This window comes from Cucumis melo, chromosome 4, assembly GCF_025177605.1.
Source record: "Cucumis melo cultivar AY chromosome 4, USDA_Cmelo_AY_1.0, whole genome shotgun sequence".
Classification (NCBI taxonomy): domain Eukaryota; kingdom Viridiplantae; phylum Streptophyta; class Magnoliopsida; order Cucurbitales; family Cucurbitaceae; genus Cucumis; species Cucumis melo.
The window spans coordinates 21,435,769-21,458,909 of NC_066860.1; the positions used below are offsets into that span (position 1 = coordinate 21,435,769).

At 31.7% G+C, this 23,141-nt stretch overlaps 1 long non-coding RNA gene across 1 annotated transcript; it reads right to left on the bottom strand.

Moving 5' to 3' along the window:
* Nucleotides 1–11,887: 11,887 nt before the first annotated feature.
* LOC127149043 (uncharacterized) lies at nt 11,888–13,410 on the bottom strand. The gene is made up of 3 exons (XR_007820266.1): nt 13,313–13,410; nt 13,127–13,230; nt 11,888–12,011 (listed from the first exon to the last, which is right to left on the bottom strand). It is a non-coding gene; the product is annotated as an uncharacterized LOC127149043 (long non-coding RNA).
* Nucleotides 13,411–23,141: the final 9,731 nt, after the last annotated feature.

Consider the following 23,141-nt stretch of genomic DNA (forward strand, 5'->3'; position numbering starts at 1 on the left):
ATATGCCCTATATATATATATTCACGAAGATATAAATGTAAGATTTCTAAAATAAAGAAAAATCTTTTTATCTTTTAGAAATTAATTATCTTATCTTAAAAATATAATCTTATAATATTTGTCAGACAAAAACCCAACAAAGTATAGTCATACGCCACCCATACACCCACGAATTTATGAAAATTTTCCCTTTTTTTTTTCGATAAAAAATAGTTTTAATAAATTAAAAGTATTTTACAAATTATACCTACCATCTACCGTTTTCAACGCTACTTTTGATTATTTGTTATTTTAATTATTTTTGTTTTTAAAAAAGAAACTACTTTTACAATTTCATCTAAATTATAGGTTTTGATTCTCATCAAATAATTATCTGTCTACGAGAAAATACAAATATTTTGTCGGTTCAGAGAGCTTATATCACCATTATTATTTGGATTGTACATGTATATATATACCAAACTCGCATCTACTTAAAAAAAATGTATTCAAATACTATTTTGATTCCTAAAATACAAGAGATAAATTAAACCTTTTCAAAATATAGGAATAAAAATAAATAAGAAAACCTTCCTACATACAAAAGTAAACCAAATTAAAAGAAACGGATCATAGCAAATTATGTATAACTTATTAACCCTTTTTCAAAATTATTCAAAATTGAAAGCTGGAATAAAATTTCACTTCATGAAAATAATATAATTTTTTTGAAAAGACGAAAAAATAAATTTTTATCTCAAAGGATGATATAATGATTTTTTTTTTTTAAAAAAAAGAAAATAGAAAGGACGTTTCTAAAGCAATAAGCATGCATGAGGTGCTAAATTCATAGTTAGGTTAGATCTGAACTGAAACAAAAGCAATATCCGAATCTTAAATTCTAACTCTCAAACAGATTTCATCTTCCCACGGGTGTGGATCAATAAATTAAATTCAAACAATAAAAAAATCACAAACCAAAACAAACACAACAAGAATCGCATCAATAAATAAAGAAGTTTAATTTTTCTAAATTACAATTTTCAGTAGCAATTCATTGTTACTTAATGGTCGGAATTGGAAACGAAAACGATGGGCGGTTCCTCCTTGGCACCGTTACAGTGAGGGGAAGCGGAGACGGTAGAGACTAATTGAGGTTGGAATTCCTTGTGGTCAAGCTTCACCGAGTGGATCTGGGAATGTTTATAGAAATGTCCGGTACTACCATTCTCTCCAAAAACAACTAACAATTTTCCAAATCCAAGTATGAAAAGTACGATAATGTATAATTATAGCTTAGGAAAAGGTAGATTTCTTAGGAAAACAGAAGAAAAAACTAACCTGATGAAACATTGCCAATGGCAGGTGACAAGTTCCAGGGAAGGACGATGGGCAATGATTGCTGGTAATAGACGGCATTTGGAGATGGTCGGCGGCGTTTACCGTCAAGGTTGAGGGTGGAGTTCGACAATTTGATGGTACAGAGGATGGACGGTAGCATGAGGTTGTAAGATTTCTTTTGCATGAGGTTCTTTTTATACAAGGGTTTAAGTAGTTTTATTAAAAGATATTTTTAATAAATTTGAATAAAATTTATTTGAATAAATTATTTTATGAATTTACCTTTTATGACAGCAAATAATTGTCATGAATACTCCGAAAATAACATTTTTTTTCTCGCTAAAAACGTGAATTTTGACATTTTATGATAGTCTTTTTCTTCTCTAATTTCAATTTGGGATGTATACAACTGTCATAATATGTCAGTTTTCTTGTAGTGCGAAACTAGTTTGGGATGCCTTGTAGAAAAAATGATGACACCGAGGAGGTTGGATCAAAGAAATATGTTGTCAGCTGTTACCTGAGGTTCCAAATAATGATTGATGACTGATCAATGGAGGTCCAGTCCTATGCGAAGGTATATCCCTTGATGAACATTTTCAAACTGTTGTTATTGACAAGTTGTCTTCTTTGTGGGAGGATTTTAAAAGCATACTCTAACCTGTCCTAGCTACTCTAAAATCTTTGTGGAAGGATTTGAAAGAAGAACCATAAGGAGAAGGTAAACTTTGTACCAAGAAAACCTGTCCTAGCTACTCTAAAACGTGAACAAAAGCTTAAGGGAAAAAAAAGGAAAGGCAAGAATCGAGGATCCAACATCCAACAGGATTAGAAGAAACATAAACACCCCTCAAGAGAAATGATACAGTTTCTTTTTTATAATTGTAATAAACTTGAACATATATAACTAAAAACTATAGCAACAAGAATCATCCTACCGGTTAGCCAAACTTGTTAGAAGGACCATTAATTGTCATGTCACAAAAATAAATGTGATCGATGGTTCTAAAGGGTGGTGGATAGAAACTAGAGTCACATGCCATGTCTTTTCATAACCTTAGTCGTTTTCAAAACTTATAATGAGATTAAGGATAAAAATATTCTGTTGGAGATCACCACTTGATGAAGGTTGCTGATATCAAAGAAGTAGAGCTCAAGTTTACCTCTAGGATGAAACTCACACTAAAGAAAGTCCTGCATATTCTAGAGATAAGGAAAATTTTAATCTTGAGCTATCTCCACAATAAAGTTAGCTTCACTCAGACTATATGGACAAATCTCTTTATTGATAAAAAATAATGTTTTTGTGGGAAAGGATTATGTCACTGATGGTCATGTTCAAACTGAATCTTGAAATGAATAAATTCAAATCTTCTGTGTATATATTATTCATTTAATGTTTGACATGTTAAACTTGGTCATGCTAATAAATGAATAATTACTAACATGGATAGATTAGAAATGATTCCTAAGTTACCCATGAATGAATTTGAGAAATACCAGTATTGTCGTTAGGCAAAAATAACAAAAACTTCACATAAATCCGTACTTAGGGAATCAAAGTCTTGAGATTTAATTTATTCTGATTTATTTGAATTTGATGGAATCCTCACTAGGAGTAGTAAAAGATCTTTTATTCCTTTCATTGATGATTGTTCTGACTTCACATTTATTTACTTGCTAAAAAATAAAAATGATGCTTTAGATGCTTTCAAATCATTTGTGACGCATAACCTAAAAAATTAGCATGATAGATAGGTTAAAAAGACTTTATACTTATAGGAAAACTAAGTATGACTGAAGCAGTTTTCACACTTTCTATAAATCACATGGAATAATACATGAAAAGATTGTGCCTTACTCTCCTGAGATGAACGATGAAGTCGAGAGAAAAAATAGGACTCTAGTAGTCTAACTCTAGTTAGAAATCTTATCTCAATCGAGGAAGCTAACCTAGAACCTAAAAGAAGCAAAAGAACTAGAAATGTTAAGGACTTTGGGATGAACATTTCTAGACCTTTAATGTAGAAAAAGACCCTAAAAACCTAAAAGAAGTTCTTGTCCTCTATAAATGTCAACTTCTGGCAAGAAGCTATAGATGATGAGATTAACTCTTTTGAGTCGAACAAGATTTGACATGTAGTAGACCTACCTTTAGGTTGTAAAGCCGTAGGTTGTAAGTGGATTGTAAATAAGAAATTCAAATCTCATCAGACAATATATAAGTTTAAAGCTAGGTTAGTAGCCAAAAGGTTTAGAGAATCAGAAAACATAGACTTCTTTAACACCTTATCCCCAGTCACTAGGGTAACCTCGATCCATGTACTATTTTCTTTTGTTATCCTAAACAACCTCTTAGTATATCAGACGAATGTTAAGACCCTCTTTCTCAATTGGAAACTTGAGGAAGAGATTTATATGGAACAACCCGAAAGCTTTATTATACATGGTTAAGAAAACAAAGTATGTAAGTTAGATAAACCTCTTTATGTTATAAAATAAGCTCCTAAGCAATGGGATGGAATTTTTTATGACCTAATTTTGTTTAAACGCTTTAAAGTTAAAGAAAGTGACAAACACATCTATCATAAGTTTGAAAATAATCTGTTGACCATCTTATGTTTGTTTATGGATGATTTGTTAATTCTTGGGTTGAACTTGCATGTCATTAATGATGTAAAACTATATTGAGTGCGAATTTGCCAATTTAAACTTCAACTTGAAAAACTTAGGAGAAGCTAGTGTAATCTTAGGGATAAAAGTAACTAGGCCAGAGATGGAATTTCTTTGGATCAATCTCATTATACGCAGAAAAAATTCTAAAAAAATATAATTACTTCAAATGTAAACCAACTTGTACTCCTTATGATCCTAGTGTAAAGTTGTTCAAAAACACTGGTGACAGTGTTAACCAGTCTAAGTATGCGAGCATAGTATGCAATCTCATATATGTTGTTGATTGCACTAGGCCTAATAAAGCTTATGCTGCAGGATTGCTCTCTAGGTTTACAAGCAAATATAATAAAAACTTACTGAAAGATGTGTTCAAAGAAACAAAAACTTCAATGAAATGGAAGTCATGGTAATGGTTATTTTCATCTCATCTATTTTTGAACAAAACTCTTAAATGTTTAACATCCATGACAAGAGATTGTTCAATAAAGGGGATAAAGGGGATAAAGAAACATGTACTACGAGTTTAAAATTCAAAATTATATTTGAAAATTAAAATCTACTATAAAACTCAATTTAATTTTCAAAATATTAACTCTCGAGATTCATGGCAACTCAAACTTATCAGTTGGAACAACAATTTTATTTAACATTGAAATTTAGCTGAGTTATATATTTTAACCAACTAATTACAACTCTTGATTATTGTTAATAATAACTACATTCATCACAAATAGATATGATAATTAAAATAATATGTTATTTTAAAATTAAAACAACTTTTTAAAATTGCAATTTGTCTGAGATTTGAACATTAAAAAGAACTACTAAACTTTTTTAAATATTCAAATAAACGGTTAAATTTCAAGATCTTATGAAAAAGTTATGATTAGAAAGATGTTATAAAATTAGAAATTAATTACAGTCTCATAAGAGCATAAATCGAATTAATTACACTACAGTGATAAATGGGATACATATCCAAGCAATTAATTAAAGTATCATAAGCGCAAATATTGAAATAATTACATTGCAATGAGAATAAGGATATTTTAGTACTTAAGAATGTATGGTACACGTGACATATATAGATTTTGCTAAAAATCAAAAGAAGACTATTTTGCCATATACCAAAATGAAACTTAAATGGATGTTATATACCTAATTTTCCATTCAAAGTACTTTTCTATTTTATAATTAGAGATAATTGCCTAAATAGTAAAATAGTAAATAACAAACTGAAAATTAGTAAATCCAAAAAATCTTTTGATTTATAGCAAAATCGTCGACTGCAGATTTTTTTGAATTTTTTATACTCGATTATACCCCTTTATATAGGACAATTAGATACACTTTATATGTATAGGTTAAAAAAGGAGACAGAATATCACAGATCGTGAATACAATGTATTTATAAACAACAAGTTTTGGTAAATCTTAACTAAACACGATATTTTCTTGCTAGAGAAGATTGCACAACCGTAATTTCTACCAGATTTTGGGATTCTTAGGATTTAAATCAATTAATTAATAATTTATTTCTATAATTCATAATAGATACGTTTAATAATAATTTGAATTCAATTTTTAGATAATACCCCTAAAATAATGGCAAATATAAATTCAATAAGTTTGAATTCTTTATATTTCATAATATTTATCAAAACTTTATTAAATAATATATAACATATACTTTTAATAACAATTTAAATTTAGATTTTATATCATTCCATAAAATCGTCAATTTGAATTCAAATCGTAAATAATATCCCTAAAATAATGGCAAAGATATGTTAGAATTTATGTTTTAAAACTCGTAGTTTGAAGTTAAAATTATATTCTTTTCAATAAAGTGGTTATTGAGGATTTGTTAGTGAAAATAAAATACTATAATCTTGAATTCAATTAACTAAGGTCCTGAGGCTATCTAGTGTATACTTGAACTTTATGTAGAGACATAAATGTGGATCAACTTCGAGTTTATAGCCCATACGGTCTATAGTGTATGAATAAGGTTGGGCGCCTTAATCCAGAAACACTATGGATGTGACCCGCTCTGAAGTTAGAACAAACGGTGTGATCATGAATTTGCATAAGATTGGAATCATGAAATAGTCGCTTTTAATTTATAACACCGTTGACTATATAAACTGTCTATTTCAATTATGATGACATATGTAACTTAATCTTAATCTTGAGTTAACTATGAACTTCTGTTCAAACAGTATTATCCTTAGATCTGTATAGGTGAGGGTAGCTCAACGGAGCTGGCCTAATAAGCCTCCCATTTCAAGGGTAAGACCGGGTGGATGGCTAAGGACATAGGGTGTAAGACAAAATTCACTTCTACCTGCTTTAAGGTTAGTAGATAGGTTGTTTCCTTAAGGACTGAATCCAAGTCTTGAACAAAGGATCCTGCCCTCTCATTGGCTCGAGAGGGATTTGATTTATAGGTTGGACCTTAAACCGCAAATGTTCAATAGTGGAACAGTGAGAATTAAGGAACAAGATGTAGTCTCGAGGGTATAGCGGTAATTTCATCCAACTGAGGTTACGAAAAACCTGTGAAGGATTAACTTAATGATCATGATTATATCACTTGGACACAAATATATCTATAGTGAGGGAAGTGCAACTACAGGACTTTAGTGGAATGACTCATTAGTTAACAAATGTTGATTAGCTCGATCTAAAAGAGTTCAGCCAGTTAATCTCGGATCGTTGGAGCCTATGATATATAGGTCCATTCGGCTCCCATGCTAGCTCATATGGAATTAACTTAGAACAATATGATGGAATAATTCGGATTGTTCGAATTAGGTAAAAAGAGAGAAAATGACGAATATATGTGATCTAAACGTCGATTATCAATTTGTTATAGAACTTTATGTTTAAATGTGATTTAAATATTAAAAATATGAATACAGATTCATATTCAGAAGCTTGAAATTGATGAAAATAGTCAAAGTTATAAAAGGTGAAAATATTGACTTTTGACTTTGAAAAGTCAAACTTTGACTCGCTTTATATTCAAATATGATTTGAATTTTGGAAAAATGAATGCAGATTGATACTTGGGAGGTCGAAATTAGTCAAGATGGATAAAATGGTAAAAAGTCAAAATTTGACTTTGACTTTAATGGTCAAATGACCAAAATGCCCTTGGATTAAGTTAAGGAAAATTCCAACATTTTGTTGGATAATCTCACTAACACTTAGTGGGATAGGTGGCTACATGAGATGTAAATACCAAGCCACTAAGTTTCATTAATGGTTAGTGGATTATTAAGTATTGAGATTTAATAAACTAATTACATGCAATTTTGTATGTAATTAGTCTATTTAAGGGGCAATTTTAAAATTGAATAACATTTTTTTGCAATTTTTTTTTGTAATTTGAATTACAAAATTAATTTTTTTCCTCTCTCAAATCTTAACCTAATTCCCTCCTCCAATGTCCATTCCTCTCTCTCTCTCATTTTTTTCCTTAACTTAACGGGTCCCATAACCCGATTCTAAGTTCGAAAAATAGTAGGTCAACTCTAGTGGTGATCTCGGATTCGTGATCATGAGGAGATTTCGAGGATTGGGGAGCTTCAAAGGTAAGAATTTCTTTTAATCCTAATTAATGTAATTAGGGCTTTTTTAGCATGTTAATCACTAAGTGTTTAGTTGCATATAGAGTAATTTTTCGATCCTTATTTCGTTGTGTTTGTATGCTATCCATCAAGATAAATTCTTAATAGCAATTTGAATTTAAAAATTTAAAATTAAATTGTTATAGTTTAAAATTTAATAACTTATATTCCAAAATATTTATAAAGAATTTATTAAATAATAATTATACAAATTTTTAATAGGTAAATTTTTATAAATATAACAAACTACTAAAATAATATTTACTTCCCGTGTAATAAAGCCCATAAAGTTAGCCATTTCTTTTAAATATTTCAGGTTTTCCCTTCCGTCTTTATTCTCCCATTCACTACGATTTTTTCTATCGTATTTCTTTTTTTTTTCTTTTTTTTTTCCACTGCGATCGATCTCTTTTCATCGTCTTTCTTCTTTTCTTTTCTTTTCTTTTTTTTTACGTCATTTAGATTTAGGTAACCAAATCTGATTTCTTTCTATCGTCTTTCTTCTTTTTCTCTCTTTTTTTTGTATAAAGAATCTTAAAAAAATATCGTTTAGACTTAAGTAGCATAATCTAAATGATCATGTAAAAATAAATAAATGATCTTGTACCAAAAGAATTTAAAAAATCGTTTAGTTAAATCTAAATGATCGTGTACCAAAGAATCTTGAAAAAATAAACAATCGTGTAAACAAATCTAAACGATTGTGTACCAAAAGAATCTTGAAAGTTTTTGTTTAGCCAAATCTAAACGATCGTTTACCAAATTTTGAAAAAAAAAATCGTGTAGATCTCCAAATCTAAACGATCTATAACTAAATTAAACAATAGAATTGAAAAAATAAATCGTTTAGATATGGCTACCCAATCTAAACAACCAAATCTAAACGATCGTGTACCAAATATATTACGTGCGTTGTTGACGATGTGGTTGACGGGACATTTTTGATATTTTTCATTGCAGGTCTATGATCTTTTTCCATTTTCGGAATTGTTCTATACGGTGTAAATATTTTGCCGCTTTGCTATATTTTTTACAAGACTCCTTTTTAATAACAATTTGCATTTAAGATTTATTAATTAATTTTTTAGATCGACTATATTTTAAATAATTTATTAAATAATACACAATATATATTTTCAATAACAATTTGAATTTAAATTTTAGATCCTCCCCTAAAAAAATGTCAAATGTAAATACAAGATTTTCAGTGTTTTTTAATATTTTAAACAATTTATTAAATAATTCATAATATATAATTTTAATAACAATTTGAATTTAAATTTTAGAATTGTAATTATGCCTCAATGAAATTTTTGTAATTATTTGGATATTCTTCTTTTAGGTTTTATTTGAGAAAAGAAAAGAAGGAGATTGAGAAAGATGGGGCAGTCGATGCAAGAGACAAACACAGTGAGAGAGAAAAAGTTTTTCTTGCAAACAAGAGAGGAGAAAAGTGTGGTCGACGAAGAGGAAGACGTCGGAGTTTCGACATAAGCAATGACGAGCTTTTTTTAGCAGCGTTTATGACATCCGATGTTGGTCGTGGGTTTGCAGCGAATTTTGATGTTTCGGTGTTTGTTGGAGTCGGATTTAGTCGACTTTCACGAGTATAGCCGCAAGCAAGAGGATAGAAGAGTCGAGCGGCGTTTTTGACGAGTTTCACGGTGAGTTTCATCGTGGGTGTTCTGTTTTTCAGTCGTGGTTCTTCTTGGGGTTTACAGTGGGTTGTTTGACACATGAGTCTCTAGTCGGAGGAGCCGACAAGAAGAAAATCCCTTGAATGAAGACTTTAAAGGGTTTGAAGGGGACAAAATTGTGAGGTAGCTCCAATCGTTTCTACCTTAACGTTTGAATGTCTGAACGCGTACGATTTGAATAAGATATGAAACAGTTGTAGAAATTATGTGAAGCTTTGATAGTGATAGGTGTTAAATGTGTGTTGGGAGTTTGATTTTAATTATAGGGTATTTGTGGTTTCTTGAATAATTGTATTTAGGATTCGATTTTTTTACTTAGTAAGAGCATTTAAAGATATTGTTCCAGTAATTTTCTTTCTATATTTTTCAATTTTTGCTATTTTATTAATTTAAATAAAAGTTTGTCATTTATCTAAAATAAATTTCTATTTTTCTTGAGTCCTTATAATCATGGGTCAAAAGCCCAAAGTGATTCCCAACTTGAACTTAGACTTCAAAACTTAAGTAAACACTCCAAACAAGTACTTAAGATCTAAAATTGCTATTTCAAAACCATACCAAACTCAAACCTTTTTTCCTGTTTAACTTTGTCTAATAGTCTTACGTATTAAAGAAAACATAAGATTTTCAAAATAAAAGCCTTGTAAGCTTTTCAACAACTTTTGAACGGTAGAATTCAATATGAAATTACATTTTAAAACTGTACCACCAAACCAAACTATTAAACATATGTATGCCACCCAATTCCTAAATTATTAGATTATAATATATATCAACAAACGTAGAGGGAGAGGTGAAGAATTGGAAACAAAGATATAATATAATATATGTTAAGATCAACATTGTTCCTTTTTTAAACATTTGACTTTGCAATCAACAACCATGGAAGCATTGATGCAGAGGGCAAACGACAAAATAATGAAACAAATTTGCTTTTTCTTTTCCTTTAAAGCATCATTTGGGTTCCACAGAAAGAAAATAAAAAGAAAGAAAGAAAGAAAGAAAGAAAGAAAGAAACATATGCAATCATCTAAAAGCAAATATGTGATAAATGGAAAACGAGAAAACAAAAACTAATGTATTAAACTTCTAGAAGCTTTAGCTATTTACTATGTGTATATTTTACTTTTTCAAAAGTTTAAGGCAATTAGTAGAACAAAGTTAAATTCAATTATATTATATAGTTAATTTTGTTTCCAAACATTCTAGAAACAGGTCAAACAGGCTCTCTTTTCAAACTCGTATTATTTGTTAAATTTAATGAAGGAAAAGAATCAACTTTTATCTCTACATTTGAAAATGATATCAATTTTTCAAAAATACTTTTGTGTGTAAAATTTATATAATACAATTAAAACTTAAGTAGGTCATGAATTAAATTTATTATTTGGCCTCTTAATTTTTTTAACAGATCATATCTCAATTAATTTCTATTTATTACTGTACCAAATAATAATCGATTAAAACTCGTTTCATTATATCGAATTTTAATAAATTATGGTTATTTGTTTTTTAATACTCTTTTATAATTTTTAACACAGATAGTTATAGTAATGCAACCTATCCTTCTAATATAAGAGGAAGCACTACTACAACTTTGGGTTTCAACGACGCAAAATATGTGTCATAAAGAGTTTCAACGACACACTTTTCGCGTCATTGAAGCCACTGTCAAGAAAAGCTCTTTAACGACACTTTGGAAAATGTGTCGTTAAATATGATTCGATGACACTAAAATTGTGTCATTAATACCTTCACCTTGACGCAATAAATATGTCGCTGTCATCTATAAAACGACACCAATATAGTGTCATTAATACTCTTACATTGACGCAAATTATGTGTCACCGTTATCTATACCTTGACAAAAATATATTGTCATTAATACACTTACATTGACGCAAATCAAATGTCGCCGTTATCTATACCTCGACACTAATATACTGTCATTAATACTCTTACATTGACGCTGTAATTGTGTCATCGTTATCTATACATTGACACAAATATATTGTCATTAATACACTTACATTGACGTAAATCAAGTGTCACCGTTATCTATATCTCGACACTAATATACTGTCATTAATACTCTTACATTGACGCTTTAATTGTGTCACCGTTATCTATACCTCGACACGAATATATTGTCATTAATACCATTTTATTGACGCTTTAAATGTGTCATCGTTATCTATACCTCGACACGAATATATTGTCATTAATACCCTTATATTGACACTTCAAATGTGTCACCGTTATCTATACCTCGACCCGAATATATTATCATTAATACCTTTATAACGACACTAATATATTGTCATTGTAAATGTTTCGTTACACATAGTTTTTGCCAAGAAATGTGCTTTGACGACACTGTTGCTGTTTACTAAAGGCTTATATGTCGACACATGTTTGGTGTCGTTATTATTCTTTTTCGCAGCACGTATTTCCTGTCATATATTTCTTCCTTCAAAATAATTAATTACTACATTTTAACATTATGCACATTTGTTTGGAAAGATATTTATATTGATAATAAAAAATGTAAATTACATTGTCGGTAAAGGTTTTCCAATAATCCAAAAGATAAATTAACTGTAATATATGTACGACCTAATCTAATCAAACTAATGTAGGAATGAACTTGATCGATACCATGATCCATCTATTCTTCAATTACCTACAAAGTTGAAGAAAATGAACCTTAGTCAACTTTCATTACGGAAAATGCATAAGCATAAGCATAAACATTAAGTACATTCCAAATAGGAACTTTTTAACATAAACGTCCAAAGTTCATACAACCAAGGTTCTTTATAAAAGACCCATAAAGAACACAAAAGATAAAAGAAAAACACCGACTACATAAGCATAAGCATAAGCATAAACAGAGAATCAAATAAATATGTTTCAATTCAATCTTTAAAGACCTAACAATATTCTGATTTAAATTTAAAACTTAAGCATACACGTATCCTTAGCCCCCCTTCAAAGTCATTTATAAACTTAAACATTAACTTAGCATCTCACTCACTCCTTCCAAGGTCATTATCAAAAATAAATGTATCACTCCCCTCCCACCCAAGTCATACAACCAAGTTTCTTAGTAAAAGATTCATAAGGGAAGCAAAAGAGAAATAAAAACACCAACTTCATAAGCATAAGCATAATATATAAGTAATGCAATAATTTGTTTTGATTCATTCTTTACAGACCCAACAATGTTTCAGTTTGCATCAAAGAACAACTTAAGCATAAACGTACCCCTAGTCCCAACCCCCCGCCCCCCCCAAGTCATTTCTAACCTTAGCAACTCACTCCCTCCTTCCAAGGTCATTATTAAACATAAATGTATCTCCCCCCCCCCCCCCCCCCAATTTCCCACTCCCTCACCCCTTCTAAAGTCAAAGTTGAGCTTAAACATGAACTTAGCACTCCCACCGTCCCGCTCCCCACTTCCAAGGTCATTAATAAACCTAAACTTACAACATGCCTCCTCCATTCCACAAACACCTATGCTACGAATAAAACTACATTTTATTCGTAAAACATGTGTAAGCAGAACCAACAAAATAGCTAGCTTATCAATGACTACCATAACTGCAGGATAGTCAACACAACTATGAACAGAGATCCAGAGTACATGTCAACATGATTCCTCAAACATATGTCTAAAAATCAACAAAATAGCATTTCAATGACTACCATAACTGCAGGATAGTCGACGCAACAACACGTGTTGTAATAAAATCCACACAAAAATTCATATAAAGTTGTCTCGTTTACAAATTTTACCTTTGAGATTGGGAACAGAAAATATATTTGTTAACGAATTCAGCCCACTCCGTTCTTACGACATCTAAATCGTCCTGTGAGTATGTTGAGGTTGATCCTTCCATCTATTCATCATTTAAAAATGATTTAATATGCAACAATTGTACATAACATAAGTAGTTCAAAAAGGTAAAATGAAATACTTACTACTTCAATGATTGTCCTGTTGCTTGACAATATTATATCCCGCATGAATCGCATCACATAATACCCGCACTCCACAATGCCACCTTGCTTCGGACACTATCCATCAGAGAAAAAGAACAAAATACCCATGATACAGTTGCAAAACATAAAGTATGTTTACCTATTTCTTCTACTAAATCCCCATTCCTCATACCTTGATTATCCTCCAAACAGGCTTCTTCTTGTTCGAAATGTCGAAAGCCCTAAGAATGCATATCAAACAACGTAAGTTACACAATCATTGTCTCATATGCATATCAAAGAGTACGGTTCTTGAAAGGTTAAAGAGAAATTATATTTTTCACAGAAAAGAACAGTACATTTATTAAAATCAAGTGTAATTATCATTCAGCTTCCACATTAGATAATAAAGAAACTCAAAACTCGAGATTGAGTTTCCAAAAACAAATTCTTTGAGAGCACAATGACAAAAAAAAAACCTCTTTTGACTTTCAACCATCTCAAATCAATCATAAATCATAAACTTAAATCGATACCCACGTCTAAGACCCAATAACATTTTCTAAGTTACACAAAACAATGCTCAAAGAGTTTACCGGAGCTATCATTTACTCTGAAACCATCTCAAACCTCATTCTTATAATACGAACCTAAACACAACAAAAGTTTAAAAGTTGGACCGAAAACCACATCAACAATAAACTCGAAAGGGATCAAAGTCTCGATACTCACCGAGAATTTACTAATTGAACCTTAACCAGGACAATATACTAACACCATTCAAAACTCGATAACTCGAATCTTAAGACACAGTACCATATGTAAATAAAACGAGTCAAATGGACTGTAGGTAACAAGAAAATAGCGAGAATAATGCTGAAACGCCACAACACGAGCTGGACATGGAAGATTAAATGAGATTATGAAGCGCGAGGAAGTTAAAAGATAGCAATTATACATTTACATATTGCCATCTTACTTTTAAAAATGAAAGGAAAAATAAAACACGCATTTTAGAATACTATGAAAAGTTCACACTGAAGCACCAAAGTTTAGAAAAGTTTCAATAGTCTTATTCTTCATACAGAAGAGAAGATAATCTTTGCATGCATCAATCACATTAGTTTCCAAGATGGTAAGTTCAATATAACATCAAATAAAAAAATGTGTCTAATGCATGAGCTGATGAGCATGATCTTGGCAGTTACTTTCTCTTGGATGGAAAATTAGAGTTTCCTTGGATGCTGGGAAACTATAAGAAACTATAAAAAGAAAGTTCCCAAAGAAGTAGAGGGGTAAATTTAAAACTGAAAACAAAACCCCGTATTAGCGTAGTTCATACGGTTAATAAGTGATGGTTAAGTTAACTATACAAGTTTAAACCGAGAATATTTCAGTTTATAGCTAGGAACCAAGCTATCATATTACTATACACCCTTTTGAACACCAGATAAGCAGAAAAACCATATCCATCTCAAGATCTTTGACAAATGTAACAACCAAGTAAATTTTCGCCTTTTTGGTGATGGTAAATTCAATAACACATTAAACCAAAATACAATGAATCTGTGACAAAGCTTTAGCATAATCTTCGAACTTGGATCATAGAAAACAAAATAACAGACCCAAAGGATGAAGCCAAAATAAGAATGATGACAACCACAATTGATCCACTAAATATGAGTGATGATCTAATGCAACCAAACACCCTGCATTCCAAGGAAGCCTTAACATGTTTGTGTAACCTAATTCCAGTCACAAGGAAGCCTTAACATTCCAAAGAAGCTTACCGGGTAGTCGGAACCAAATGCTAAGGATGCTTTGCAACTTAAAAGTGATCTAAACCAGAAGATGTTCGGGCTGCCAAGAAAAGATTAGATCATCAATAACCACATCTACTTTCATCAACTTTCATGTTTGTGTAACCTAATTCCAGTCACAAGAAAATTAAATAAATCAAGCAAAAGTATTTGAGTCATTCGGGCCAACTTCTCTTAAATCTAATTCTGGGAGTTGAAGATCTTTTTAAAATATGTATCTTCATATTACAATAGCATGCATAATTAGAGATATGAGCCGAAAGAGAACATCAATGGCATATTGAAAGAGAACAACATTGGCATCATAACATAACCTACTTGAACACCTTTAACTTATGCAGAACATAGTTATCAAAGAGCAGAAAAACCCAAATGAAAAAGAGGAAAAAACGAGATCTTAATTATCAATTACTCAGGCTAACTATTACTACTCAAGGTGGCAACATTCTTCTCTCTTATCTCTATCATTTGCAAGTGCTAGGATAAAGAAGAAAGTCAATTTTCAATATTTAAAAGTAAACGTATATGATAAACATCGTGTAGTAATCATATATGAACTTAACTTTCAGCATAAAAAATGCCAATGGGAGAAAAGAGAATGATGGAAACGAACCAGCAAAAAGGAGCGTTCTAGGAATGAGGATGAAAGTAGCACAGCTACAGGGAAATCGAAGAGAGGATGAACCTTATTATCATGTTTGTTTTCAGTCTCCTTAAAACCAAGATTCTGAGAGTTTGAAATTCCACTTCAAGTGCATTGTCAGTTAGCTATGTTTATTATATTGTGGTTTCGGGGAGAGGGAGGGAGGGAGAGAGGAAGGGAGGGAGGAAGGGAGGGAGAGGGAGGGAGAAGGAGGGAGTGAGAGGGAGGTAGGGAGAGAGAGGGAAAAAACCTATCTTCTTTTGGATTTATGAAAAAAGGTTTTGCATACCAAAGGTTCCTAGAAAGTACAAGGTGTTCCTTTAGTCTGCTTTCTTCAAAGGGTTTAATTCGATATGATTACGTTCAAGAAGTATCACCTCTTATTTGTATCCAACATAACCATTCTTTCCCAAAGTACACACCTCTTCTTGAACTCCCATATCTCTAAGGCTATAGGCAAAATTTACAAAAGTCTCGAACTTTAGTTTTGTTTGCCCTTATAATGTTATGGATTCTCTTCTTCCAATGTTGGTTGTTCAAAGATTAGGAGAACCTTACTTCATGCACCTTATATTCCAACTTTGAAAGACCAAGGAGAAAGCTTCCAGCCAAAGCACAAAGCCAAGGTTCGACACCTAGGGCCTCAATCGATGTGGCCATCCTTGCTACATTTTCAGACCAGCAAGATATAATAAGATTATTTCAACAAACAACTTTTCAATCTACAGAGTTATCTTCCTAAATGAGGTGAAAAGAGAGGGATCAAACGTACTTCTATTGAAATTCTTTTAAAATATAATTATTCCCTTTCAATTAATGGCGTGACTAAATCGAAAATATTAAATCTATTTGTGTGTAATGGTGTGACTAAATTGGAAATATTAAATCTAATATGTGTAAAGTGTGAACTTTGTGGTTCCTGACAAATGAAAAATGTACTACACTAACATTATAAATTTATTTTGTAAATTTGTTATTATGGTACAGTTAAATAATCCCCTCCACGTATTTAGAAATGTTTGTTTTCTTCACAGGAGAGTTGGGAACAAGGAATGAAAGAGTGGTCACAGCAAAAAATTATCCATAAGCAGAACTTTTCTGTTCCATCTCGTGGAAATACAAATCTTAAGGCTAAAGGTCTTTTTATTTTAATAATATGTGGCACATAGGAAGTGTGTTTGTTGAGCTATGTTGATCATTTTGCCAATCTTGATATCAAAAGTTCAATTACCTAACCCAAGTATTGCCAAATATGTGCATACATATATATATATATTGTCGTGAATATCCTAAGAGCTACAATCTTTTCTTCATTTTCTGAACGAGATTATTGATATCAACCATGACTACAAGAGATTTTAATAAGAAAGAAGGTTAGAAAACATGATCATAACTAATCGATTGACTCGATCTTAAACAGAATATCTATACAACAAACCTCAGCCGAACCACTTAGTTTTAGTTTCACACAAAACAAACACAAGTCAAAACCGAGCTCCTAGCTAGACCAAACCCACTACGAATTTTGGTCCATGTGATCGGATGTTACTCGCACTCTAAACTCAGCTATTGAAAATTGCATTAATTAGAAAAGGGTGTCAATAGATTTTGAAGAAATCCAAAAAAAAAACAACGATGAAAAACAAAAATTGCAGCCATAAGAGAAAGGTAACTAAGAAGAAGGGGAAGAAGAAGAATAAGAAGAAGAATAAGAAGAAGAAGAAGAAGAAGAATTGTTAAAATTATTATAATTTACCTTAGAGTTGAGTGTGGGATTACGAAGAAGTTGATAGAGGATTGGCATTTTTAATTTGCGGGATAATATTATGCTCTATACACAACCTTATAATTTACCTTTGCTTCCTTTTATACACAAATTTATAATTATGTATATGTGAATGAGAAAGGTGCTGTCTCACAAAGAAAACAACCACTAACTTACAAATTAATTAATTTTGCGATGCCTTGATATCTACATGGGATGAAACTTTGAATAAAAGATAAAGCATCGAAGTTAATTCTAAAAACGACAAAACAAGCAACTACACCAACCTTAGTTCCAAAGGGGCCAACAGGATGATTTATGTCAAGTATGTCTTTTCCCTGCAAACGTTAAACCAACTAAAATGAGACTTGCATCCAATACGAAAAACACATCCATCAGAAGCCAGCTTATAAAAAATATGAACATAAACCGCTCAGTTTTTGGATTGAGAGAGACGACGTCGGCGGCCGGAAATCAGATGCGAGCGGGGGATGATGGAGGGAGAAAACGGCAACGATCGATCGGGTGGTGGAGGGAGAAATCGGCGACGATGGTGGAAGGCTTATACGGCTGAGCTCGATCGGTTGGTGGAGGGAGAAAACAGCAACGATGGTGGATGGGAGGGAGAGAACGGCTGAGGTCGGACGACTTTGAGAGGTGGGTGGCGGACGGAAACGACGGCTAAGGTATGCGAGTGGTGGAGGACGGAGGGAGACGACGGCGGAGATTGGATTGAGAGAGACGGCGTCGAAGGCAGGGAGGCGGCGCGAATGGTGAAGTTAGGGCTTTTTTTTGACACTTGTAATTTGTGTCAAGAAATATTTTTTTTTTTACTAAAATTTGAATAACCTTTTAATGACACTTTAATTATGTCGTTAATTAGCGACGCAATATTTTTGTCAAGGAAAATTGTGTCAAGAATTAATAAAATTATTTTTTTATTTGAATAAGTTTTTAATGACACATAAATTTTGTCGTTAATTAGCGACGCAAATATTTTGTCAAGAAACATTAAATAACAACGCAAAAAATGTGTCGTTAAAAAGTCTGCATTTGTTAGTTTTAACGACACATTTTTCTTCCACCCCACTCTTTTTTACTTTTAACGACACAATAATTTGATTACTAGTGTCGTTGAAACTCAAATTTGTAGTAGTGAAGTGTGGATATATCAACTATCATTGCGTTAATCCCTTTTTCTTTATTTTCTTTTTTTCACATTTATTCATTGAGTTATGATTAAAAGATAGTTCATTCTTATACTTATTTGTTTGGAAAAAAACAAAAAATAGATATTGTTTGAACATATGTATGTAGTTGTTGAGATGGCAGAAAACAAGTAAGCTAAACCTCAAGTGCAAGCCATGTCAAGATCTCTCCATTGTCTTCTAAGCAGCTTCCTTTTAGGTCACATTGGGTTGTTTTCTTCTTAGGAAATTGTTAGGTGACCAACCAAATTATAACATAATAATTAAATAAATTAAGGATTAATTGCGCATTATTAGTTGCATTGTGTATGTTTGGGTCAAAGAACTTTTGTATTTGGTATAGGGCTTTCCACTTTACCCACTTACCTAATATATTAGGTGTTGACTTTACAAAATAAAAAGTAAGCATGATATATAAATGCAAGTTTTTATAGTATGTGAGGTTAAGAAAAACTTATATATATAATGTACGTGATAGAATAAACTCACATACAAAACATAAATTCTAACTTAGTTTTGAATTATACAAGTTCAACTTTGTAAAATAATTATGTATCTATATTCTAAATTTAGAATTTCAAACCAAATTTCAAAAACAATAATGCTAATATTTCTTCCATCAGTTCAAAAAAAAAAAAAAAAAAAAAAAAAAAGAGGTTATGTACTTATTTGGACTCAAAGCTATAATTTGAGCACAAGTAACAAGTAACAAATAAAGTTATTAACATTTCTTGGAACAAACTTTATTGGATGTAAATCTAATAGATAATGAAAAAAAAATTGAATGATTCGTCAGGTCACAGATATTTAAACAAAATGCACAAGATGCAATATTGTAACAACAAAATGACAACAATCAGAGTCAAGTAAGAACATAAAAGTTGATAACATTGTTTAGTAACAACCAAATATGTTTTGTTGAAAAGATTAGACGACTCCCTAAAGAAATTAAATATATGTTGCTTCCCGAGAAGAGGGTCGGGCGAATGTGTTCCAAGAAGATAAGGTTGATGTCCCAAGGAAAATATCTAACGTGATGTGACAACTGGCTTATGTGTCGAGCTTGGGTTGGCTGTGACGAAGCGATGAAGTGACATGTGTAAAGCACGGAAAGGACCCATGGAGGTGAAATGTCACTATAAATAATAGACCACATACCAAAAAAAAGGAAGAGAAAATGCAATTCGTTCTAAGAAATTGTTAAGAGAAGACTTTGAGTGTTGAAAAGGTCATTGAGCGAGATGTTATTGTATGATATTGTGTTTTACTGTAAACTCATGTGTTGGAAGTAAGTTGTTGAACTATTGCGTTTCTTGATTATTATTGAGACAATTGTGTGATGTGTGGTGCAATTGAGTAATCGCAAGACACCAGTGGAAATCGCAGGTTTAATGCGAGACATTGGTGAAAGTAAATCCTAGGTCTAAGCGGGTAAATGCTGGTGAAGTGAATCCCAGGCCTAGGCTATGAGATGCTGGTGAAAGCGAATCTCAAGTCTGAGAAAAGAATGAATGTTACAAGACGCTGGTAGAAATCTCGATTCAATCGTTAGACGTTGGTGAAGTGCATCCCAAGTCTATGCGATTAGATGTAAATGAGAGAAAATCCCATATCCTTGTGGCAAATAGTGATGCCTTGATGATTGAAATGCACGGAATTATTTGATATTGTTGTGTTGTATCTAATCCGATGAAAACTTGTGTTTATGATTCTGAACTATGTTGAATATTGTTAATAGTATGAAACTGTTATTCCCAAAAAGAAAGGTACTTTTTAAACCCTGTCACTCACTAAGTCTTGGACTTTCGTTTTAAGTTTCTCCTCCCCAGGTTGTCAAGCATTGAAGCCAAGTAAGGAATGGTGGTCAGGTGTGGAAGCCAAATAAAGGAGGGAAAGGTGGATTTCTATGTAAACTTGTGCGGCGAGCAAAGTCATGTCTTTCCAGGTTGCGTTTAAGGAGTCAGTAGGTAAGAACTTCACTATTTAACGCTAAGGGCTACAACATAGTTCTAAGGGGTGCCAAGGGCCGAAGATGATGAGTGGAGGAGCTGAGCCAGGGAAATGAAGCCCTAAAGATTGTCCCTAAAATGGTTGCTAAACAATCAGGGAGAATGATGAAAATGAGGTTCTTATACTCTTAAACACCTTGAGGAGAAGAGAAGTATCCTAGTGGAGGAAGGAAATTGGATTAGAACTTAAATTTCAATTTTGTATTCATTAAGAAAGGAATTTAATTTGTAAAAGTGTATGAACTTTTTGAAGTGTTAAGTTAATAAAGAAAAGTTACGTATTTTCTGCTGCATTATTACTTGTACTTGTCGCTTAGTAGTAAGATTCGTGCGAAGTGTTGAAAAGACTGGGCGACGAAGTAAGATCTAAAGGATGTTTTTTTCGCTGCGATAAGTTTGTGAAAGTCTCTAAAGTCCAGAGTAAAAGTTTTGCTATGAGACGGGTGAAAGAAGTTGTTCCGCTTACTAAGCGTTCAAAACGTCATCTCACGGCGAGATATGCAATGAGTGTCTAGGTGGCATGCCCCCATCTGGTCGTAAGAAGTGACATTTGGGGTAGGGCGTGACACATAATCAGTCTCACTCTGTGTCTGTGTCACATAAAGCACTTCTACCACACGATGGTCAGCTTCAACAAATTAGGCTCTTGTACTTGAACACGTCTCCTTTGGACTGGTGTAGGAACATAGGGCACATCATACATATAATGTATATTCTTTATGTACCTCTCATTATCAATACATATATTAAGAACTTGTTGTGGATCATCAACAACATCAAGAAATCCAATGTTGTTCAATCTTTGTGAATTGTTAAAAATAATTTATAAAATATTAAAATGAATTTATATTAAAAATAATTAGACAATATTTAAATATGTACTAGTTGACCCACAACTACTCTAGCTCCAAGCCAAGTGATGTAGAGCCTCATAATATTGTTATTCTAATGGTTGTATTCCTGAGTTAGATCTCTGTTAAATTCCTTAATTGAATCCCCATTGCAATAAATCTTCTATGATATGATAGAACATCTTACTTTAAACCAAACTTCCTGATCACTCTATTAGGATGATGCCACTAATCAATGTACAAGCATATAAAAGGGACTAATTGTTTGTTATATATCTTGATCTTTCTTATAGAAATTGTGCAAACTATCCACGACCGTTTTGTATGACTCTCAAATAATTTGTAACATAACGTAACATTGAGGGTACAACATTCTCATATGTAATCAGGTCGAAAAAGGTCAAACATGTACCTATATTGAAACATTACATGTGCGTAGCTGACATGGTCACACAAAATTGATCTATCCACCTGTCTATTGTTGAATGAGTATTTTATATTTTAAATTACTAATTATATCAATCATATAATAAATATTGGTTAAGCTAAAGACCATGTTCCTAAATACTATATATTACGTCCATGTCTGAGTGAATGTAATTGAGAAAAGTTCATGTTCATAGTCATCGAAGTCCATCTCTTCAAATTCATCATTTATTTCTTTTCTAAAATCCCTATAGTCATTGTTTAATTCAAGCCATACTCACTTTGACTTAAGTTTCTTTTACTTAAACATATATGACTAAATAAAAGTAAATTTATAAATATGAAAATAAAAGGGGCTCTTGTATTTTAAAAGAGAATAATTTTTTATTTTATTTATTAAGTGGTTACTAAGATTTTAATGTTGTAAAGAAAACATCTGAAAATTAGTTGATGAAGATAAAATCAGTAAAATAAGATTTAAACAAAGTATCCTTTTTTATACAGAACATTAGAAAGAATAGCAATAGACCAAAAGAAAAGCAAGCATTACTTGAGGACACTCCACCTATTCAGTGAGGATGACTCTTCACCTATTTTACATTTTAGTTCATTTTTTTCTGTCTCATCTTATTTTGTAATTTATTTTTCTTTTTTCTATCATATTAGGATAAAACTCGTCCTATTAAATTACTATTTAAAACCTCAAGCTTTCAAAACTTATATCTCTCACCTGCAAACAAAAATAAATAAACAATGATAAGTTTACCAACTATTCTATTTCGATATTCTTGGGTGAAAATTTTGTAAAAAAAAAATAATATATTATTTTATTCTCTAAAAGCATTCTCACATTGATAAATTTAGAATGTGGAGGCTCTTCGTATACCTATTGGTTGGCTAATGGTTTTAGGCCCTAAGGACACTCAAGTTTTGGAAGGAAGGAGGAGATAGGCAAATGAGCATATGTATTTTTTACGAATTAATTCTTTGACCGTTAAACGTTTTATTATAATAAATTTGTGAAATATTTTCAAAAAGAAAAATTATTATTTAGAAAAAGAAAAACTAAGAAAAGAAAAAGAATGAATGGGCCATCGTTTTAAAGGT